Source organism: Leguminivora glycinivorella, chromosome 3 (genome assembly GCF_023078275.1).
Source record: "Leguminivora glycinivorella isolate SPB_JAAS2020 chromosome 3, LegGlyc_1.1, whole genome shotgun sequence".
Taxonomy (NCBI): Eukaryota; Metazoa; Arthropoda; class Insecta; order Lepidoptera; family Tortricidae; genus Leguminivora; species Leguminivora glycinivorella.
Genome location: NC_062973.1, coordinates 14409073 through 14430570, shown reverse-complemented (window position 1 = coordinate 14430570; position 21498 = coordinate 14409073). Strand labels below are relative to the sequence as shown.

The following is a 21498-nucleotide window of genomic DNA, read 5'->3' as shown; positions in this document are numbered from 1 at the left end:
CATAAGACAAGTTAGGACATAAAAATACAGTTATATGTAGTTATGGTGTACAAAGGCGAACTTATACCTATAAGGGATCTCTTCCAACCTTTGAGTGAATTGAGAATTTATATAAACTTGAAAATAACAAATCAAAAATTATTCAATAAAATAATTTTATTTCTTCCCTAGATGTATAGTTTCATACTTATGATTTTTATTTTAAAGTAATCCGTTTATATTATAGCAACCATGGGTGATTTTTGTGGACTTAAGTAGAAACGTTGACTTGTGGTTGACAGAAGTGTGATTAACATTTCTAAATGTTAATTTATTGTATCTAGTCTAACTACGAAGCAATACATTGACGTATAAATTGCGTCCATATACAGAGAGGTCATTCATAAAAACATCACTTTAGGTAAGTTATATATTTTTTATACAATTTGACAACCATTGACTACACATCCCAATTCAGCCCTCTTCCGACCCTAATCACCCCCTTCGTAAACCTATTCACCCCCTTTGCGACCCGTTTCCCCCCATTATTGATCCTATTCACCCCTCAGGCCGCGGATATTTGTTCATCCCGTAAAAGTTCCCCAACACAGTTGCATCGCTTTCTTCATGAAAACCATTATAAAAATGAAAATATGTCTTATAATTTTCTATTAAACATAAACTTTAGAAGTGTAGGTAACACACTACATTCAAAAGGATAATGAACAAATTCTTAGCAAAATTTCACACAAAAATGAAGTTAAAATGAGTAAAAAATCCAATAAAATTGAATGCCTACTTTGACAGACATTTTCATGTCTGTAAATATATTATTTACATAAATCATAAAATATATTATTTAAATATAATAGCATTATATACCCCGGGAACCCTATTCACCCCAAATTACGGTATTTATTAAATTGTCAATATGTAAAATGTCGGAAACTACGGAACGGAACCCTACACTGACCGTGGTCCGATGCAAAAAAATCATTTTTGGCACAGGCTTTACCTTAGCCGACTGTACCTTTCTTTCAAAAATCATCTATTGCTCTCCGAGATGTTTCTAAATACCCCTTACTCAATGGGGATACGACGTTTCATAACAGAGTTCCTCTGACCACCTTTCTGCTCCATCATCAGATCACCTCCATGGTACCAGAATATTGCATTGTCACGTGATTTACATAAGTGTGCAAAATTTCAGCTCAATCGCAAATCGGAAAGCGGGTCAAATTTAGCTTCTACGTTTTGGCCCAAACTAAGATATACTAACAAGGCAAGTTGAATAAAAGCTTGTAAAAAGGCTTCTGATATCAGATTTGTAATAAGTTTACTTGTCATAGTTTAACAACAGATGAGACAGACATATGCACTGACAATACTGCACGTGTTTCGTGAGTCTGATGTCAAATCACCTCATACAATTTACCGCTCTAAGGCAACTAAGGTAGGGTTTGTTATTGCACTTTAATTACATATCAATGATTTCTAGCCCGTAAGATATATATTTGCTTTAACAATGGATAGATATTTATGCGAGTGAGAGTGTAATTTAGATTTTTATTTATAAGGAATCAAATATTTTTAAGCTACCCGATCAGATATTTCTGCGGATAAGGACACTCCCCACATCTGCCGTCTAGCAATCGTAGCGTCGGGCCAACTGTATGGCTAAGCCGCGCCTACGCGGCGTCTTTTTCCATACAGTTGGCCCGATGCTACGCTCGCGAGACGCTAGAAAGAGAGACGATGTTTTTGCCGGTCACGGAGCATCACAAATTTACGCCGGGAATATGTCGTCATATACTTATGGTCCCCTATAGAAAATTTGATATTTTTGCACGGCCGTTCATAGTCATATACTGGTGACTGTTCCATGAATATTTGGTCTAGTCTAGTTGAGTGGAGAAGTGCCATTCAAAACGAGCGTTAACTTTCTAAATATATATTTAGGTACTTTATAATTCTCTTTATTCATTTTAAATCTCAGGCTAGGTTATTTTATAATTTGATTATAAAAGTAAAATACAAAACCACTTACAAAACAATACAAAATATATAAACACATTATAAAAAACCTAACCTAGGGTGCCGCCAGCAGCGGGGCAGGGCCCAAGCTGCCGGTGGTTAGGGCTGCAGAGAGAGGAACCGTCGGACTATCCGCGCCGTGTCCAAGATCACCGCCTTCTGCATCTGACCCTTGATCCAACCACCTAGCGAGAGTCTCTCTAGATGTTGGTCGAGACTCTTCGCTATGAGACCGTTCGCTGAAACGACTATCGGGACAATGATCGTCGAATCAACATCTCACATGGCGGTTATCTCGTAAGCCAAGTCTAGGTACTTACTGGACTTGTCCTTCTCGGCTTTCACGAGATTCTCATCATGGGGGATGGTGATGTCGACGAGCACGGCCCGGCGTTGCGATCGATCTATTATGACAATGTCAGGCTTATTGGCTACAATAGTCCTGTCAGTGATAATAGATCGATCCCAATAGAGCGTGGCACGACCATTTTCGAGAACTGGCGCAGGTATGTACTTGTAGTACGGTACTTCGCGGTCCACAAGGCCGTATTGAAGAGCAAGCTGCTGGTGAATGATCCTGGCTACGAGATTATGCCTGTGCAAGTACTCACCGTTAGCTAGATGAGAACAACCGGAGATGATATGCCTGAGTGACTCTCCGGGACGGCGGCATGCCCGACAAATGTCGACCGTACCGTCCTTCAGGATATATTTCCGGTAGTTGTTCGTCATCATAACTTCGTCGGCAATTGCACAGGCAAAACCCTCGGTTTCTCCGAAGAGGTCCCCGAATCGTAACCAGTTCACCGATGCGAGCAGGTCTACATCGGGTCCCGTGAGGGCCTTGTAGAACCGCCCGTGTAGCTGCTTGCTCTCCCATACCGCCTTGCGGTCCGCTGGTACTTTATAATTATTATTGTTTTCAACTTACGGTTACGTGTTCGTGGTATGCACAGAGTAAATCTTTAATGAAATTGAGACATTTTTTTATATATACAATTAAATTTGAACTAGAAGCACTAAACCTATACCCGCTCGCATTCCCCTTTTTTCTTTTCTAAGTAAGAATCAATTAATAAGTATCTGAATATATGTATGAATAAATTAAATTGTAATTGTTTACATACAACTTGTGAAGTTTGGTTGACAAAATTTGACGTAGGTGCTGTCATATATATTTTTAAAATGACGTACTGTTAATACCAGCGTAATGAAAATGTATTCCGATGAGTAAAAGAAAACATGAAACTTTTTTCAATTTAACCGAACTAGAATGAAATCATTTATACTCATTCGGTTGTGTTCGTTATTTTCTTTAATAATGTGATATATTTTTATTTATTTTTTATGCACAAGCCATGCACCTTTAAACTTTAAATGAGATTGGATCTCCACCTGACATTATTGATTTACCCTATTTATTTTGAGCACAGTTTTACACTGGTATGGTTTTTCGTGTACGTACACTATTTTCTGTCAAAATATTTGTCAAATTTAAACGTCAACGCGGAGCGACCGGCGACACGTCTGCCTCCGATGAGCCGCTCAGGGCGTCTAATCGAAAGGAGAATTCTGACAGCAATGGCGAATGTATGGAAATTTTACGATAGTTTAAATTTAAGGTAAAATTTCTTTGTTGCCTTTGAGAGGAAAAATATAAAAAACCTCAAAACCTGTAGTCCATTTATCTGGCTTTTAGAATCACTTAATGTTATAACTAAAGTATTGAATTTTTTTAACAAAGTTTACTAAACGGCGACATACGTTTTTCTCATTTTAGGTCAACTTTGTGTGGGTTTAGTTATTACACCGTTAATAATTGGAGATTGTGAATAGTCAAAAGTTGTAGACACACTCTTTAAGATAATAACTACATTTATTTTATTTCATTTAATTTAGAAATGTGAGCAGCATTTGTTAAACGCCGAATGCACTTTTCGAGGATTTCGTACGACCCCCTCTTGGTAATTTAATTTGAAAGTGGGTCGTAAAACCATGCAGGACATTAGAAGGGGATCCATTGAGGGACAACACCTTACACACTCAAAAAACAATAAGTAGCTTTGCGTTCAAATTACCATTAAAGTTGTATTACGTACGCCCTACCTACACCCACGATATCGCGATATTAGACTATTATCTAGAGCTGGGATTACCTATACTGATATTACGGTACAAGTGATATTATAGGATTTGTACCAGTTCAGTTATAAAAGGTTTCCAAAACAGCGTGGCGACATGATACATATAACTGTTTCATCCAATGGAAAATCAGATCGGTGTGAGATCGGTAGTAGCTGTCCAGATTATTGGTCCTGAATTGTTTTTGCCCTCGACTACAAATGTTATACTTTTAAGCTAAAGATATTTAATTTAAGGTACAGCGGGGCAAATCTCGACTGGGGGTCAATTGTAACTAATGGTTTTTTTCCATTATTACACTATGATGTTGAGTTCTATATCTATCCATTGAACACGCCTACCATAATTATACAACCGGTGGACACTCTACTTAATAATGCAAACATTGTAAACATGGAAAAAATTTACCAATTATATTTGACCCCCAGTCGAGATTTATCCCGCTGTACCTTAAATTAAATTTACCTTATACGGATTAGTCGGGGTTCGAACCCCGGCTCGTACCAAAAAGTTTTTCGAAACTTGTGTGCGAAATGTCATTTGATATTTGCCAGTCGCTTTTCAGTGAAGGAAAACATCGTGAGGAATCCGGACTAATTCCGATAAGGCCTAGTTACCCTTCGGGTTGGAAGGTCGGGTTCGGGTTCGTAAAACTAGTGCCTACGCCAAATCTTGGGATTAGTTGTCAAAGCGGACCACAAGCTCCCACGAGCCGCTAACCGCGGTGAATGTCGGGAAAACTGAAGGAGGAGGACCTTTTGCAACTGAACTGGCAGAAATCCTATAATATCACCTGTACCGGTTGTGTAATAATTTGTACAACAGCTTTTGGTTATTTTATATGTTCGTATATTATTGGTACGTCATACCTTTAAATCAACCATATCAACTCGACTCAACAACATAGGCTCATAGATAGCATCTTCCAACGAAGTTATATGTAATGTCTATTCTAAACCCCGTCAAAGATTAATTTTTTTAAGGTGTACAGTATAGATCAAGAGCCCAGGCCCGCCAGACCTTCCTCAAATTCTCAAGGATGAAACTTTGGGACAATGTAGAGTTCACATCGGCGTTTAATGTGTGCATATTTTCTAGTTCGGCCCATCGGCCAATTTTTTGGTATCAAGTGATGAAGGTGAAAAAAAAAAGTGCTTACTTTCCTTAAATTCTCAAGGCTGATTTTTATATATGTGTTAGAGCACGTTGTTAGAAATTGGTTATCATCAATGCCAGACCGTTTCCGCCGGCCATAACTTTTACCAGACGCGACAAAGTTGGCAAAAAACGACTCTAACTTACCTCATTTTCTCAAGCCTGATTTTGATATATGATACGCAGGGACCTATAACTAGACCGTTTGTAAGCAGCCAGACCAATCGGATGGACCCAACCATCCGCCAGACCGACTTAAAGTTTCGATATGAGCATTAGTAGAATTGAAATATTCCGGGTCTATAAAAGCTAAAACTTGAATTTTCTACATTAAGCTACGTGTATATTGTATACTTGACGTAATAAGCGACTTTCAAAAATTTTACTTCTAAGGAAATAAAAAAATGAAAGTTTATATGTGGTGCAAGATTAATTTTAAGTTATGAATTTTATTTACACTGCGTATTTTATTATAAATATAACTTTTACCAGACGCGACAAAGTTAGCAAAAAACGACTCTAACTTACCTCATTTTCTCAAGCCTGATTTTGATATATGATACGCAGGGACCTGTAACTAGACCGTTTGTAAGCAGCCAGACCAATCGGATGGACCCAACCATCCGCCAGACCGACTTAAAGTTTCGATATGAGCATTAGTAGAATTGAAATATTCCGGGTCTATAAAAGCTAAAACTTGAATTTTCTACATTAAGCTACGTGTATATTGTATACTTGACGTAATAAGCGACTTTCAAAATTTTTACTTCTAAGGAAATAAAAAAATGAAAGTTTATATGTGGTGCAAGATTAATTTTAAGTTATGAATTTTATTTACACTGCGTAAGTACATGTGTATTTTATTATAAATATAAATTTTACCAGACGCGACAAAGTTGGCAAAAAACGACTCTAACTTACCTCATTTTCTCAAGCCTGATTTTGATATATTGATACGTAGGGACCTGTAACTAGACCGTTTGTAAGCAGCCAGACTAATCGGATGGACCCAACCATCCGCCAGACCGACTTAAAGTTTCGATATGAGCATTAGTAGAATTGAAATATTCCGGGTCTATAAAAGCTAAAACTTGAATTTTCTACATTAAGCTACGTGTATATTGTATACTTGACGTAATAAGCGACTTTCAAAAATTTTACTTCTAAGGAAATAAAAAAATGAAAGTTTATATGTGGTGCAAGATTAATTTTAAGTTATGAATTTTATTTACACTGCGTAAGTACATGTGTATTTTATTATAAATATAACTTTTACCAGACGCGACAAAGTTGGCAAAAAACGACTCTAACTTACCTCATTTTCTCAAGCCTGATTTTGATATATTGATACGTAGGGACCTGTAACTAGACCGTTTGTAAGCAGCAAGACCAAACGGATGGACCCAACCATCCGCCAGACCGACTTAAAGTTTCGATATGAGCATTAGTAGAATTGAAATATTCCGGGTTTATAAAAGCTAAAAACTTGAATTTTCTACATTAAGCTACGTGTATATTGTATACTTGACGTAATAAGCGACTTTCAAAAATTTCACTTCTAAGGAAATAAAAAAATGAAAGTATATATGTGGTGCAAGATTAATTTTAAGCTATGAATTTTATTTACACTGCGTAAGTACATGTGTATTTTATTATAAATATAACTTTTACCAGACGCGACAAAGTTGGCAAAAAACGACACATATAAACTTTCATTTTTTTATTTCCTTAGAAGTAAAATTTTTGAAAGTCGCTTATTACGTCAAGTATACAATATACACGTAGCTTAATGTAGAAAATTCAAGTTTTAAGCTTTTATAGACCCAGAATATTTCAATTCTACTAATGCTCATATCGAAACTTTAAGTCGGTCTGGCGGATGGTTGGGTCCATCCGATTGGTCTGGCTGCTTACAAACGGTCTGGTTACAGGTCCCTGCGTATCATATACCAAAATCAGGCTTGAGAAAATGAGGTAAGTTAGAGTCGTTTTTTGCCAACTTTGTCGCGTCTGGTAAAAGTTATATTTATAATAAAATACACATGTACTTACGCAGTGTAAATAAAATTCATAGCTTAAAATTAATCTTGCACCACATATAAACTTTCATTTTTTTATTTCCTTAGAAGTGAAATTTTTGAAAGTTGCTTATTACGTCAAGTATACAATAAACACGTAGCTTAATGTAGAAAATTCAAGTTTTTAGCTTTTATAGACCCGGAATATTTCAATTCTACTAATGCTCATATCGAAACTTTAAGTCGGTCTGGCGGATGGTTGGGTCCATCCGATTGGTCTGGCTGCTTACAAACGGTCTGGTTACAGGTCCCTGCGTATCATATACCAAAATCAGGCTTGAGAAAATGAGGTAAGTTAGAGTCGTTTTTTGCCAACTTTGTCGCGTCTGGTAAAAGTTATATTTATAATAAAATACACATGTACTTACGCAGTGTAAATAAAATTCATAGCTTAAAATTAATCTTGCACCACATATAAACTTTCATTTTTTTATTTCCTTAGAAGTAAAATTTTTGAAAGTCGCTTATTACGTCAAGTATACAATATACACGTAGCTTAATGTAGAAAATTCAAGTTTTTAGCTTTTATAGACCCGGAATATTTCAATTCTACTAATGCTCATATCGAAACTTTAAGTCGGTCTGGCGGATGGTTGGGTCCATCCGATTGGTCTGGCTGCTTACAAACGGTCTAGTTATAGGTCCCTGCGTATCATATATCAAAATCAGGCTTGAGAAAATGAGGTAAGTTAGAGTCGTTTTTTGCCAACTTTGTCGCGTCTGGTAAAAGTTATGGGCGGCGGAAACGGTCTGGCATTGATGATAACCAATTTCTAACAACGTGCTCTAACACATATATAAAAATCAGCCTTGAGAATTTAAGGAAAGTAAGCACTTTTTTTTTTCACCTTCATCACTCGATAGCAAAAAATTGGCCGATGGGCCGAACTAGAAAATATGCACACATTAAACGCCGATGTGAACTCTACATTGTCCCAAAGTTTCATCCTTGAGAATTTGAGGAAGGTCTGGCGGGCCTGGGCTCTGGGTCTAGTACCTATAATCTCGGACATCTCGGAAATTGCTTCAACGATTTGCTATATAGGGATTTATAGCAAATCGTTGGGGCAATTTCCGAGAGAACCGCCGCTTTAGGGACAGAAAAATCTGTTCATAATGATAATTATGTATATCTGGGAAGACACGCGTTTCTGAGTATTTATATGTTTTTGAGCAAATTGTATCACCTGTCTAGAAAGTCTAGTAGTAAACAGATTTTTACGCAATTTGTCCAACCTGAATTTATCCTCAATCGTACTGTTTGTCTGTAGATTACTTCAGAGAGTAAATATTTTAGTTAATTATTCGATTTTGGACTGGTATACTTATCACCCTACCCTTTTGTTTTCGACATCAAAGAAAAACATAAAAGTAAAACACATACCTACAGTGCTGGACAAAATGCATCATACACCGATATATAAAATAAACTTTCTATTATAATTTCTTTACCCTTAAACTTAATATCACAGTTGTATTGGAAAAGTTTTAGCTAATTTAATGGCGTATAATATACAGATAATAACATATCAATGATCGTACAATTGTTTTTTTACATGAGTATAAATATAAATATCAGTACTTTAGGCTCTGGACAAATTTGATCATACAGTAATTAAAATACGAATGAAATGCAATGTAGTAGTGTGTATGGCTTTCATCTGCTTTAGATGTCGCTGATTGTCTCGGAGGAACATTTTCTGTTAGAAACTGAAGGTATTTATCTAACCCAAGCTTTTTCCTGTGTGTCTACTAAAGTAGGCAAAGTGGGTATAATTCAGAATGACATTTGATATTTTCTTTATTTTTCCAAAAACTTCCTTAAATTTTGGCTTGGATTGATTACATGAGACTATGTTAGCCATTCAAGCTATTCATTCCTATTAATCATAACAAATGCATGAGATATACATACTGGTATTGTGTTAGATAAATACCTTCAGTTTGTAACTGAAAATGTTCCTCCGAGACAAGCAGCAATATCTAAAGCAGATGAAAGCCATACACACGTATACATTGCATTTCATTCGTATTTTATTTACTGTATGATCAAATTTGTCCAGAGCCAAAAGCACTAAGTAATGTTTATATTTATACCCATGTAAAACAATAATTGTACAATCATTGATATGTTATTGTCTGTATGTTGTACGCCATGAAATTAGCTAAAAGTTTTCCAACACAACTGTAATGTTAAGTTAAGGGTAAAGAAATTATGATAGAAAGTTTATTTTATATGTCGGTGTATGATGCATTTTGTCCAGCACTGTACTTAGTTACGGTACACAGACATTACTTGTAATGAGTGCCATACATTTTCTAAGCATTGTTTGTACACGTGTTTCAAAGAAATAAATATTGAATGAAAAGAGCAACCGAATGCGGATAAAACGATACGTTAATACACTATAAGTACTTAGGGTTGCCAGTGGGTTATTTGTGAGTGTGCATGGGAAAACGTCCCACTTTGTCGATTGCTATAAAACCGCTTTGTCAGTTTATTCATATAAAGATACAAGTACCTAAATCTCGCCTTAACTGTAACCGACCAAGTGGGACGTTTTACTAAACACACTCACATTTCACAACAGTGACATTGACACTTGATAATGACAATTCTAAGCCTATTTCTGGGTTGTATTGTATTGTATTTATTTATTAACGCACAAATACACAGTTTACATTAGAATAGTGTCCCACAAAACAGTTTTCACGGTTACACGGTTGATAAGTAACATTGTTACGCCGTGGCTTGCGTGGGCGATGGTCGCGCGATGGTCGCGCGACGGTGATGCGACGCATACGAAATCAAACCTTATCGATATGGAAGTATGAGACGCGACGGCGACGGTCGCGCGATGGTCGCGCGACCGTCGCCCACGCAAGACACGGCGTTACTTAGCGTCAATATTTCCTGGTTAAACAGGCAATGAGCGGCGAAGGCACTGTCGGGCGACAATTGTCAGTATTGTTAAAATAGGCCACAGGCCCCGTAGCCGAATGGCATTTCTACGACGCGAAACGAGAACGAAACGCCGCGAAAGGTAGTCTGGCTCTGTCGCGTTTGTCGTGCCGAGCGTTTCGTTTCGTGAGCGTTTCGTGAGCGTTTGTGCCATTTGGCTACGCACCCTGGTGGTAGGGATTTGATTCTCCCCGATTTTTGTATATGTACTCCCGACTCCTGATAAAATGAAAAATCCCGGACAAAAATAAGCGAAACGTTGCTAATCTACACTCGGATGAGTAAAAAAAAATCACAAAAGTAGAACATAAAGACTTTTTACGAATATTATTTTGAACTTGATAGCTTGAACAACGGGCGTAGCCGAATGCACAAACGCTCACGAAATGAAACGCTCGTGGATATCTATCTCTATCGCTCTTGCGTATTGGCATGACTAAACTTTTGCGGCGTTTCGTTTTCGTTTCGCGTCGTAGAAATGCCATTCGGTTACGGGGCCAGGGTGGCTAGCCGAATGGCACAATCGCTCACGAAACGCTCACGAAACGAAGCGCTAGTAGATCTATCTCTATCGCGCTTGCGTATTGGCGCGACAGAGCCAGCGGCGTATCGCTTTCGTTTGGCGTCGGAGAAATACCATTCGGCTACGGGGCCTGTTTTTGAAAAAATGCGGGAAACTACGGAATCCTACACAGAACGTGGCCCGACACGCTCTTGGTCGGTTTTTTAACCGTCGCCTCATATCTCAAGAAGGACGGTTATCAAGTCGTCTGTATGTTTTTTTCCTCGATATCTCCGTCGTTACTGGACCGATTTTGAATTTTTTTTTTTATTGAATGTATATGCATACAGGTTGATCCCATTTTTCTCAGAACCCAGTTCTGATGATGGGATCCTGGAGAAATCGAGGGAACTCCTCAAATCTGAACGGCACGCTTATAGTGACTTTGCTATTTTTATAAGAACAGCATGCACTTACGTCTAGAACAGTGACATTTGGTACAGTGGAACTGCTGATGATAGTCAGAACCAAACTCCTCAAACCTGAACGGCACACTCATAGTGACTTTGGTATTTTTGTAAGAAAAGCATGCATTTAAGTTCAGAATAGTGACATTTATTTAGTTATGTTTGTTAAGCATATTGAGTTTTGAAGTCAAAGTTGGTCAAGCTTCGATTTCTTATAATATAATCAGATTCATGAGGAACTGAGGAAACTCCTCAAACCTTAACGTTATATGTATATTCATTTGTGTTGCCATCTAATAATTAAAGCATTAAAAGCAGTTTAAAAAAATACTTACACATTTCTACATAATCCAATATTCGCAAGTAGCTTTCACCAGAACCCGAAAGGCGACAGTTTTTTTTTCTTAAAAATTATTTTAGCTAAATTCAATAAAATAGGAGAAGGCTGAACCACCCTATTGAAAATATGTGCTTTGTGAATCCTTTCTATTGGAAACTAGCATTTTACCAGGAAAAACATATGTAAGCCTAGAGCCGAAAATAGAATTCGCAGTTCACTTTTGCCTCGGGTATCAACAAAAGACTCCTCTGCTTTCAGTAGCTTCTTGTTTTTTGTTCCATTTACAGGAGTTTTCAATTGTTAGGATAAATTTAGATGAAAGGGTATATTTCCGTTCGTATGGAGTCAAAAACTTTTCATATATCAAAACATGTTTATTTCTTCTTAAACCTAATGGAGCAATTTTCTTTTGCTACTCATGTATAGGTCGCAAATTCTCAGTGACCAGATTTTATGATTAGGTACATAATATTTTTCTGGATTCCGTTTTTGGATTGTATATTTCTAACATACGTTAAAGGAGCTTTGCTTTGAAAGATCCGAATTTTCGATCTTTTCAACAGCTGTTGATTTTCAGATCAGCAGACAGTAAAATTCGTGTTTTGTTCATAATCACAATAAAACCATAAATAGGTTAATAATTAACCGTTAATTGAATATGAATACACCAGTACTGAAGAAAATCATTGCTGTTTTTGTGGAGAAATGATTACTCCTGTAGCGTCTAAGTATTACCTCAGGCTTACGATCTTTGGGTAGCTGGGAATGAGAGATAAGTAGGTTACATTCACCGGCATTTTATATTGTTTAAGTATACGGTTAGAAACAAACGTTGATTCGTTACAAAGAAGACTAAGCCGCTTAACGAAAATCGCCCCGTTAAGAGCGTTCCCTGCGCCAATGACCTTCGATTTGAATCCATTGATATTATGATAGTTTCCTATCATATTATCAGCATCGTTTTCAAACAAAATAGTATCTCATAATTAATTCACAGCTCATTGTTTCTGTGATATTTGGCATCAAACTTGAACAATTTTAGTGTCAAAAACTGGTTTTTTGGTCATAAAATCTTGTTTTAATTAGTTTCAAAGTCAAAGGTAAATTAAATAATGTTGATTTCATGTATGTAACACCCTTCACTAAAATCTAATATAAAAAAAGTGTTTTTTAGACCTAGGTGTTTAAAAAAATCATAAAAAAATAAGTAATATGGCTCTTACGAATAGAGATAAAAGATTGAAGAACCGAAGGCCTTATAATTCTATCTGTAGTGCAAAAGGAGTGTTTCAACTCAAAACTTGTCAAAAATCGATAAAAACCGTGTGGAGCCCCTTAAGCTAAGACGGAACGGACGGTGATAATTGATTTTTCATATATGGGTGGAGCGTGTCCCATTGTATGGAGAAAAATAAAAATTAGAAATTCATAACGGAATAGGTATCAAAAGTTGCGGAAAAATTTGAAGATTATATTTCTGGCATCAAATTTAAAATTAGGTACTACTTTTGGCCCTCTACCAGCCGTAAAAGCGTAAAAGCAAAAAATAAGGTAAAATTAAGAAATAAATTAAATATGTTTGACGTCAATTTTTATTTTTTATTATTAATTTATATTATAAAGGAAGCTGTAATTAAGTGAATTTAACCATAATAATGTTTAAATTTATTAAAAAATAGTAAATAATGATACTTCAAAATTTCATTTTTAACTCAATAATCACGTTATCAAGCGAAATACGATAAACGAAGTAACATGTGCAGTATATTTTTTGGGTTGTATTTTATATAAAAGGACATCTTTAGATATAAATTAAAAGCTTTGGGTTTTTGCATTTTTCTTGATTTTTCCTATTTTTACATGATGACCAAAAGTGACATTTTAGGCGTTATTAGGCAATTTAGGCTTACTTTGAAGCGTTGTAACTAAAATTTTTGGTTGGACTGATACGTTGTTTAATATGCTATGAGTTTATTTCGATTGATAGCTTTTCTGTCATATGCTAAGAATATTTTTTTAAGCACGAGATACATGTAAATAGGATTTTTTGGAAAATTCCAATTTTGCAATAAATTTAGGTCTCAGAAAAAAATGTTTTGAAGTACAAAAAAATTAAATTAAAATCATTTCAGATACCAAAGGCTACGTTTAATATATAAATTTAATAAAAAAATGTAAAAATAAAAAATTAAATTTTACAAAAAAATATATTTTTTTTATTAAATCAATGGTAGAGGGCCAAAAGTATATAGCTAGATTTTTTTAATTATTTTTCTCGTAATCTACATAAAATTAAGCATTCTTTGAGTGGTATTCAATTGCATATTTCCAAAATTTTTAAATTCGCTCCACCCTAGTATGCACAACAAAACTAAATTGTTAGACGGATTAATCCTAATCATTGTGGAGGAAAACTTTGTTGTTGATTTATTTACAATAGCACTATTTACTCAAATATATGGAATTTTATTTTATTCCAGTATTCACTTTACCTCTAACAATTTGCATTAAAGAATCAAGCGACAAAATATGTCTCATAGTACGCTACGGCGAAATAAATTAACGTCATCGCAGTATTAGTTCAATAAAGAATCAAGCGGAAAAACGTTAATAACTTCGAAACTAGAATAGGTATGGTGTTATTTTTTTTTCTATTTAAATTATGAACACTTTTATAAGTTCAATGTCAAAATTAACTTTTTTGCTTTTTAAATGAACTTACAACAACTGATTCAAATTTCAAATCTTTCTAGCTCATTTTCTCGATTTCAACTAACTGTCGCTTGATCGCTTATTCCATAACACTGTCCAATTGTTATAATTAAGAAAATATAGATACTAGAACCTTAATGACCAAATAAAATCTCAATTTCTAAAATAAATCTTGGTAATAAAAAAGGAATAAATAAAACAAATTTAACTTTTTCCTTAATTTTTGTACAAACATTTCGAGAAATGCTGATTTAAGGTTTATTTATTCAGCCCTAACATTCCATGTTCCTAACTTCCCATTTATTTCCTAATTTGGACGCTTAGGTTTCAATTTCAAATCTTCAATACTGTTGTTACTTTGTCGACATCAAGAGAAGTTTTGAAACACAGTTAAATTAATTAATTTACGACTTAGGTAAATAATTTCGTCAAATCAATTACATTTCTCAGTTCATTCTCCTCTGATTTTAATTTTTGAGATAAGAGATAAAAGTGGCGAAGGTTATTCGATCGTGTTTTTATTACATGATGATAAAACTCATGTTTTTATTTTGATTTGGTACGAAATTATTTTCAAGATAGTATTGTATTATGAGTATGATGCTAATTTTGTTATAATTAATATTAAATATCATTTACAGACAGCTTAATCAAACTTACGTGTATTTATACTTATCCCAAATATTTGTATGTGTTCTCAATAATATATGAAATTAACTAAAAACAGGGGCGGCTCACTCCGCGATTCTATCGCCGCGCTACAAGTACATGCTGGCGGCCGCGAGTTCGCGGCCTACTCAGGGGTGGCGCGCGTTCTCACGGAATGCACGTTCTCACTTTCTATTGTTATTTTACGTTGCGAGGTTTTTTTAAGCGATGTCCGCGTGTGGAATGGCCAATAATACTTAGTTAAATAGACATATTAAATAAAATAAATACCATAGGACATTCTTACACAGATCTACTACTGATTAAGTCCTACAGAAAAGTTCAATAAGGCTTGTGATAATGGCACTTGAACAAAAATATATAAATACAGTATATATACCTAGAAAGTACCCAAGACTTGAATAAGTATAATAGTATAACATTTTATGTGAGTATTAATTCGTTTGAATCCATTGGTAACCCTATCACGGGATGCCGCGCACGTGCGGCTCGTTTCTTTGTAACAATTTTGTAGGTATTTAAAAAGGCGGCATTTCGTGAACATCAAAGCAGTGGGCCTTCTGTACTTGTACTATTATATATCCTGTGCTAAAAATCCTTTAAACGGCTTACCCACGTTTAATTGGATACGTAGCACAATGTCGAAAATCAAATGTCCGAAGTACGACATTCCGAAAGACATGATATCGAAAATCTAAATTGCTATTGTACGAAATTCTTACAGATGCATGGCCTATGGTTAATTGGCATATTTTAGAACGTCGAAAGGACAATACTGCTATTGTACGAAAATACTATCGACATTTTTCCTACGTTTAGTTGACCTAAGTTTAAAATTTATTAATTACGAAATATCGAAAAATGTTTGTCGTAGGTCCAAAAAGTCTGTTGAAACATATTAAAAATACACCTTTATAAAGATTTTCAAGTTCATTCTAATTTTCTTATGTCTTATGGGAAACTATTACACACTGAACATGAAGTCGATACGGTAATTCTATTCGAAAAATAATCATTAGGATTTTAGAAAGTAGCAATTTTAAGAACTAGATATATCGACTTCCGAAGTATTGGTGTAAGGCATTTTGGACAAAGGAATATTGAATTTCGAAAATGAGATCGGTCGATTTAAAGCGTAGTAGGTCATGCATCTTTAGGAGTTTCGTACATAAGCAATTTTGAGTTTCGATATCATATCTTTCGGAATTTCGTACTTCGGATATTTGATTTTCGACATTGTGCTACGTACCCGTTTAATTAGATCGATATAACGCTCGACATGTTTCGATCTATTTCCGAGAATTATTTTCAATTAATTAATGAAATGAGGACCTTTTTGAATGAATAAAACGCTTAAAATATATGTGTTTCTGAGTCTCTCGGGAATTTTATTTGATTTAAGCTATTAAAACCAAATTATAAATAACAAAACCAAATGAAAACGACTAAGATCAATTGGTTTTATTTTTAAAAAGCCCCACGTTGCGTGGTTAAAAGTACTGAATCATTTCGCTTCATCATCCATTTAGGTTATTTTTTCTTTTTTGAAAAATGTGTGAATACCAATTTGTAACAATTAAATGAAAATGTAAGGTATCTTAAATATATAAAAGAAGAAGCTGACTGACTGACTGACTGACATATCAACGCACAGCCGAAACCGCTGGTCCTAGAGATTTCAAATTTGGCACGTAGGTTCCTTATATAGTGTAGAGGAGCACTAAGAAAGGATTTTCCAAAATTCACCTCCTAAGGGGGTCAAATGGGGGTTCAAAGTTTGTATGGGGAAACAAGATTAGTTTGACTATTCTATTCGAAACTTCACAGGAAGATTCCTTAAGACATATGACTGAATACGTGTTTCAGGTTATTTGAAAATTTAACCCCTAAAAGGGTGAAAAAGGGGTGATAAAGTCAAAAAATCAATATGGGTATCGTTTTTATGGTTTATCGGGTCGCTGATCACGATAAATACAACGTTTTTAAAATCTAACGAGGCGGAAGTGAAATACCTTCTCCCCTGTTGTGGTGCAATGGGGTTTAAATATCAAAAAAATATATAAAAGAAGATATTGACTGACTGACTGACATATCAACGCACAGCCGAAACCGCTGGCCCTAGAGATGTCAAATTTGGCACGTAGATTCCTTATATAGTGTAGAGGAGCACTAAGAAAGGATTTTTCAAAATTCGCCTCCTAAGGGGGTCAAATGGGGGTTCAAAGTTTGTATGGGGAAACAATGTTAGTTTCACTGTTTTACTCGAAACTTCACAGGAGGGAGGGTAAAAACATATGACTGAAGACGTGTTTCAGGTTTTTTGAAAATCTAACCCCTAAAAGGGTGAAAAGGGGGTGATAAAGTCAAAAAACTAATATGGGTATCGTTTTTACGGTTTATTGGGTCGCTGATCACGATAAATACAACGTTTTTAAAATCTAACGAAGCGGAAGTGAAATACCTTCTCCCCTATTGTCGTGCAATGGGGTTTAAATATCAAAAAATATATAAAAGAAGAAACAGACTGACTGACTAACTGACATAATATATCAACACACAGCCAAAACCGCTGGTTCTAGAGATTTCAAATTTGGCACATAGGTTCCTTATATGGCGTAGAGGAGCACTAAGAAAGGATTTTTCAAAATTCTCCTCTTAAAAGGGTGAAATGGGGGTTCAAAGTTTGTATGGGGAAACAAGATTAGTTTGACTATGTTATTCGAAACTTCATAGGAGGATTCCTAAAGACATATGACTCAATACATGTTTCAGGTTTTTTGAAAATTTTACCCCTAAAGGGGTGCAAAGGGGGTATAGTCAAAAACACAATATGGGTATCGTTTTTATGGTTTATCGGGTCGCTGAACACGATAAATACAACGATTTTAAAATCTAATGAGGTGGAAAAGAAATTTTCTCCCCTGTTGTTGTGCAATGGGGTTAAAATATCCAAAATAGCCATAAGTATAGGTTTAGTTTTTATCTTTACTTCTGGTTCAAGAGATTTCAAATTGACACGGAAGTTCCTTAGAGGACCACTAAGAAAGGATTTTTCAAAGTTCACCTCCTAGCACGATAATTTGACAGGGACAGGGACAGGGACAGGGACAGGTACAGGGACAGGAACGGGATAGGGATAGGGGAGGGACGGGGACATGGACGGGACGGGGACGGGGACGGGGACAAGGATAGAGATAGGGACGGGGATAAGAATAAGGATTGGGGTCGGACTAATCGGTCGGCAATCGATATCTAGGCAGAGTAAAATGCAGGTGGCTCAGTGCGAAGGGATTAGTTACCTACCTTAGGCATCGGCGAGTATATCCTGCATCCGTAATAACTATTACATTTAATGTGCTGTAAGAAGATCGTTGTTTGCTTGCCTTTTATATGTTTACGTTTGCAATAAGTATAAGCAAAATGGAAAAAATTGTAAGCGATAATGCAAGGAAGTACTTTTTACCCTACCGACCATAGCGTCGAGATACTGGCTATGTGGGTTGTATGAAGTTTCCCCAGTATAAATATTTATATAGGTAAAATACAAACATATTCGTACCTACTACCTACGCTGTGGTCGCTGTGTAACAATTCTACAATCATTGCAAGAATTTCTTTTAAAACAATAGTAATATGTGTAAGGTACAGTCAGCCAAAAAAGTGGTTTACCACTTTTCGATCAATAGTCGAAAAGTGGTAAACCACTTTCTCGGCTGACCGTACAGCAATGAGATCAGTTAAAATGGTCCCCCAGTCGAGAATTGCCCCGCTTTACCTTAATCGAAGTAATCGCGGACAGATGTACCTACAAAGAAAGCTACGGATTTTTTGTAAACGTTTCAATAAGAATACTTTTATTACGCGGGCGAAGCCGCGGGTAAAAGCTAGTTAATTATATAGGTGCTCGACTGTTTAACAATTATGACAAATAATTTCGTGACACCTATCTATTTGTTGGAGCGTGTCAATGAGCCATTAAATAGTCCAATTTTAGACGATATACCTAAACACATTTAAACCGTTAGAAACGGCTCTTAGTAGTAGGAAACGGTTTCACGAAAAAATAAACGAACTGATTTTTGGCGATCGATGTTCAAACTTTGTCTGACATCCTTTGTAATTGGAAACTTTTATTTAATGGGCTTCTATTAAATCTGCCAGCGAATATTAGCCTCGTCTAATATCAAGCCAATTTTTTCCGTCCGATGAGCAGTTAGAAGATATTTAATTACTGTCGATATTTTAAGTTTAAAATTAAGTTGGATCCTGGAAAAGATGTTTTGAAGTCATGGTGGGTAGAATGGGCCATTTATTTAAATGTTTAATCATTTCGCGAACAATGAGTTATTTTGATGCTTGATGAGTTTTATCTGAAAGTTGAATTTTTAAGTTTGTATGAGATTTTCAAAATTTCAACCCTAATGCGGAGGCAGAAGATGTTGATTTAAAAAGCTGAAAATTTGCACAAAGGCTTCATAGACTAAGGGGCATTGATTGATAACTATTAGGTTTGCTAATTCCAGAAAAGTGTTTTTTCGCTCCACCCTAATATATATATGATAGGTTGATGCCATTATCGGACATAATTTAACTATCCTCGTTGATAAATATCGAAAAGTAACTAGACTCATTGCAAAAAAATATTTTTTTAGATAAAAATTGAAAATTATTTTAAGTGCCAGATTTACGAATAACATTTACTTTTCTTTGAAAATACATCCAAAAAAACTTATTTAACACGTTCCCTGTGTAACCGACAACCAGAAATTGACTCCTCACGTGCATTTTTATTTTGTTGTAAATTAACTCGGATCTGTATTATATTGTTATATTTATATACAAATACATCTTTTATGATGACCGTTTTCCCTATTTTCCCACTTTTCCGAGTGACCCACATGTGATGCACACACGTATAGGCTTCTAAACTAGTGCCCACAATGTGATGCATGCACGTATTATCTCATTGCTGAGTGCATCACTCCTATATAGGATATTTATATACATATTTTTAAGTAATTTGACGTTCTTTTTGTTTTTATATATGTGGCCTACGTTTGTTTATGCCATTTTTTTGAAAGAAGAAAGTTTCACAAAAGTTTGATTGGTATATGAATATGCCTAGTCAATTGTCAGAAGTGTTTTGTAAGACGGATGTTAATCATGAAATACTCTTCAAAACTAAATGCGATTAGTTATTTTTTGCCATATACCTACTTATTTATAAATATAGATAATTTTAGAGGGAGTGATAGAAAAGATCATGGACGAATTGGAGCAAATTGATGTTTCTAACATTTCTGGTGATAGGGCCTGTATCGTCCTTGGACTATTGATGACATAAAATACTTTATCAATCGTGATTAACTTGAAGATTCCAGAATTAAACAATTGGATATTACGTGGCTTTGCAAAAACTTACTAAGACATAGCCTGAACCAGGTTTGCCGCCTCTAGTTCAAAATGCAGAATGTGTACTGCCAGTACCAAATTTGACGTCTGACAACCGACAACCTGGAGCTTTATCTAGTTGAATCCTTGCATCACAGTTTACAAATTTATTTGATTAGTCTTTTGTTTTCAATATAACGTGACATTAATGCAAATAATTAATATTGTTTAGTTATTTAAAATAAAAAACATATATTTCTTTAAACAGCCATCACCTGGCAACATTATGAGAATGTCCTCCGGACGCACGTGTTTTCTGTCAAACTTTTCGTACACAATATGTGCACGCAAATAAAAAACATCTAGCTCACACGTGCAATTTTTGGCGATGCCTTAAGTTCACGAGGGGTCGTGCATCACCCATGATGCATGCACGTATCATGTATACCCTAAAATGCTACACATATGATACATGCACAGGGAACGTGTTAATATGAGTATGGCATTTTTTTTATAATTTATATTTACGTAGTATTGTGAGTAGGTATAGGTACTTAAAAATAGAAATAACAATATTTTCTAAAATAATTGCTCTGTTCCCAAACTAGCATTAATAAATTTACTAAATAATAACGTTTTCACTGTCAAATTCATGTTTCTGTACATAAATCTATTCCTTTCAAAACACAAATATTAAATTAGGGAAGGTTTTTGTTTTGTTCTAGGTACGGTAAACAATAACAGCAGTTAATTGTTTTATTGCCCTATTTTAAAATAAAAGAACAATAAGAAATAATATCGTGTCGCTTCATATTACGTCTATAACATAAAGTAATTAATAGTTAAACACAAACAGACATGCTCGTCAGTTTACAGACTAAACATTCAATTTAATTATGCCGTCTTCGAAAACTGTTATTTCAGACCCTTAGCAAATACAACGCCAGATAAAACAAAGACACAAAGGTTGGTATTATTAATATTGACACCGGACGGACAGGAAAATTGATAAAGCATTATCATATTTTTCTAATTTTCTCTCATTTCCTTTGACAGGTGTAATTAAA

General features: G+C 35.3%; 1 protein-coding gene across 1 annotated transcript in view; it reads left to right on the top strand.

Annotated features, from left to right (window-relative positions):
• The window catches only part of LOC125242621 (RYamide receptor-like), a 97905-nt gene that overhangs the window by 17881 nt on the left and 58526 nt on the right, over positions 1-21498 (top strand). The window lies entirely within an intron of this gene.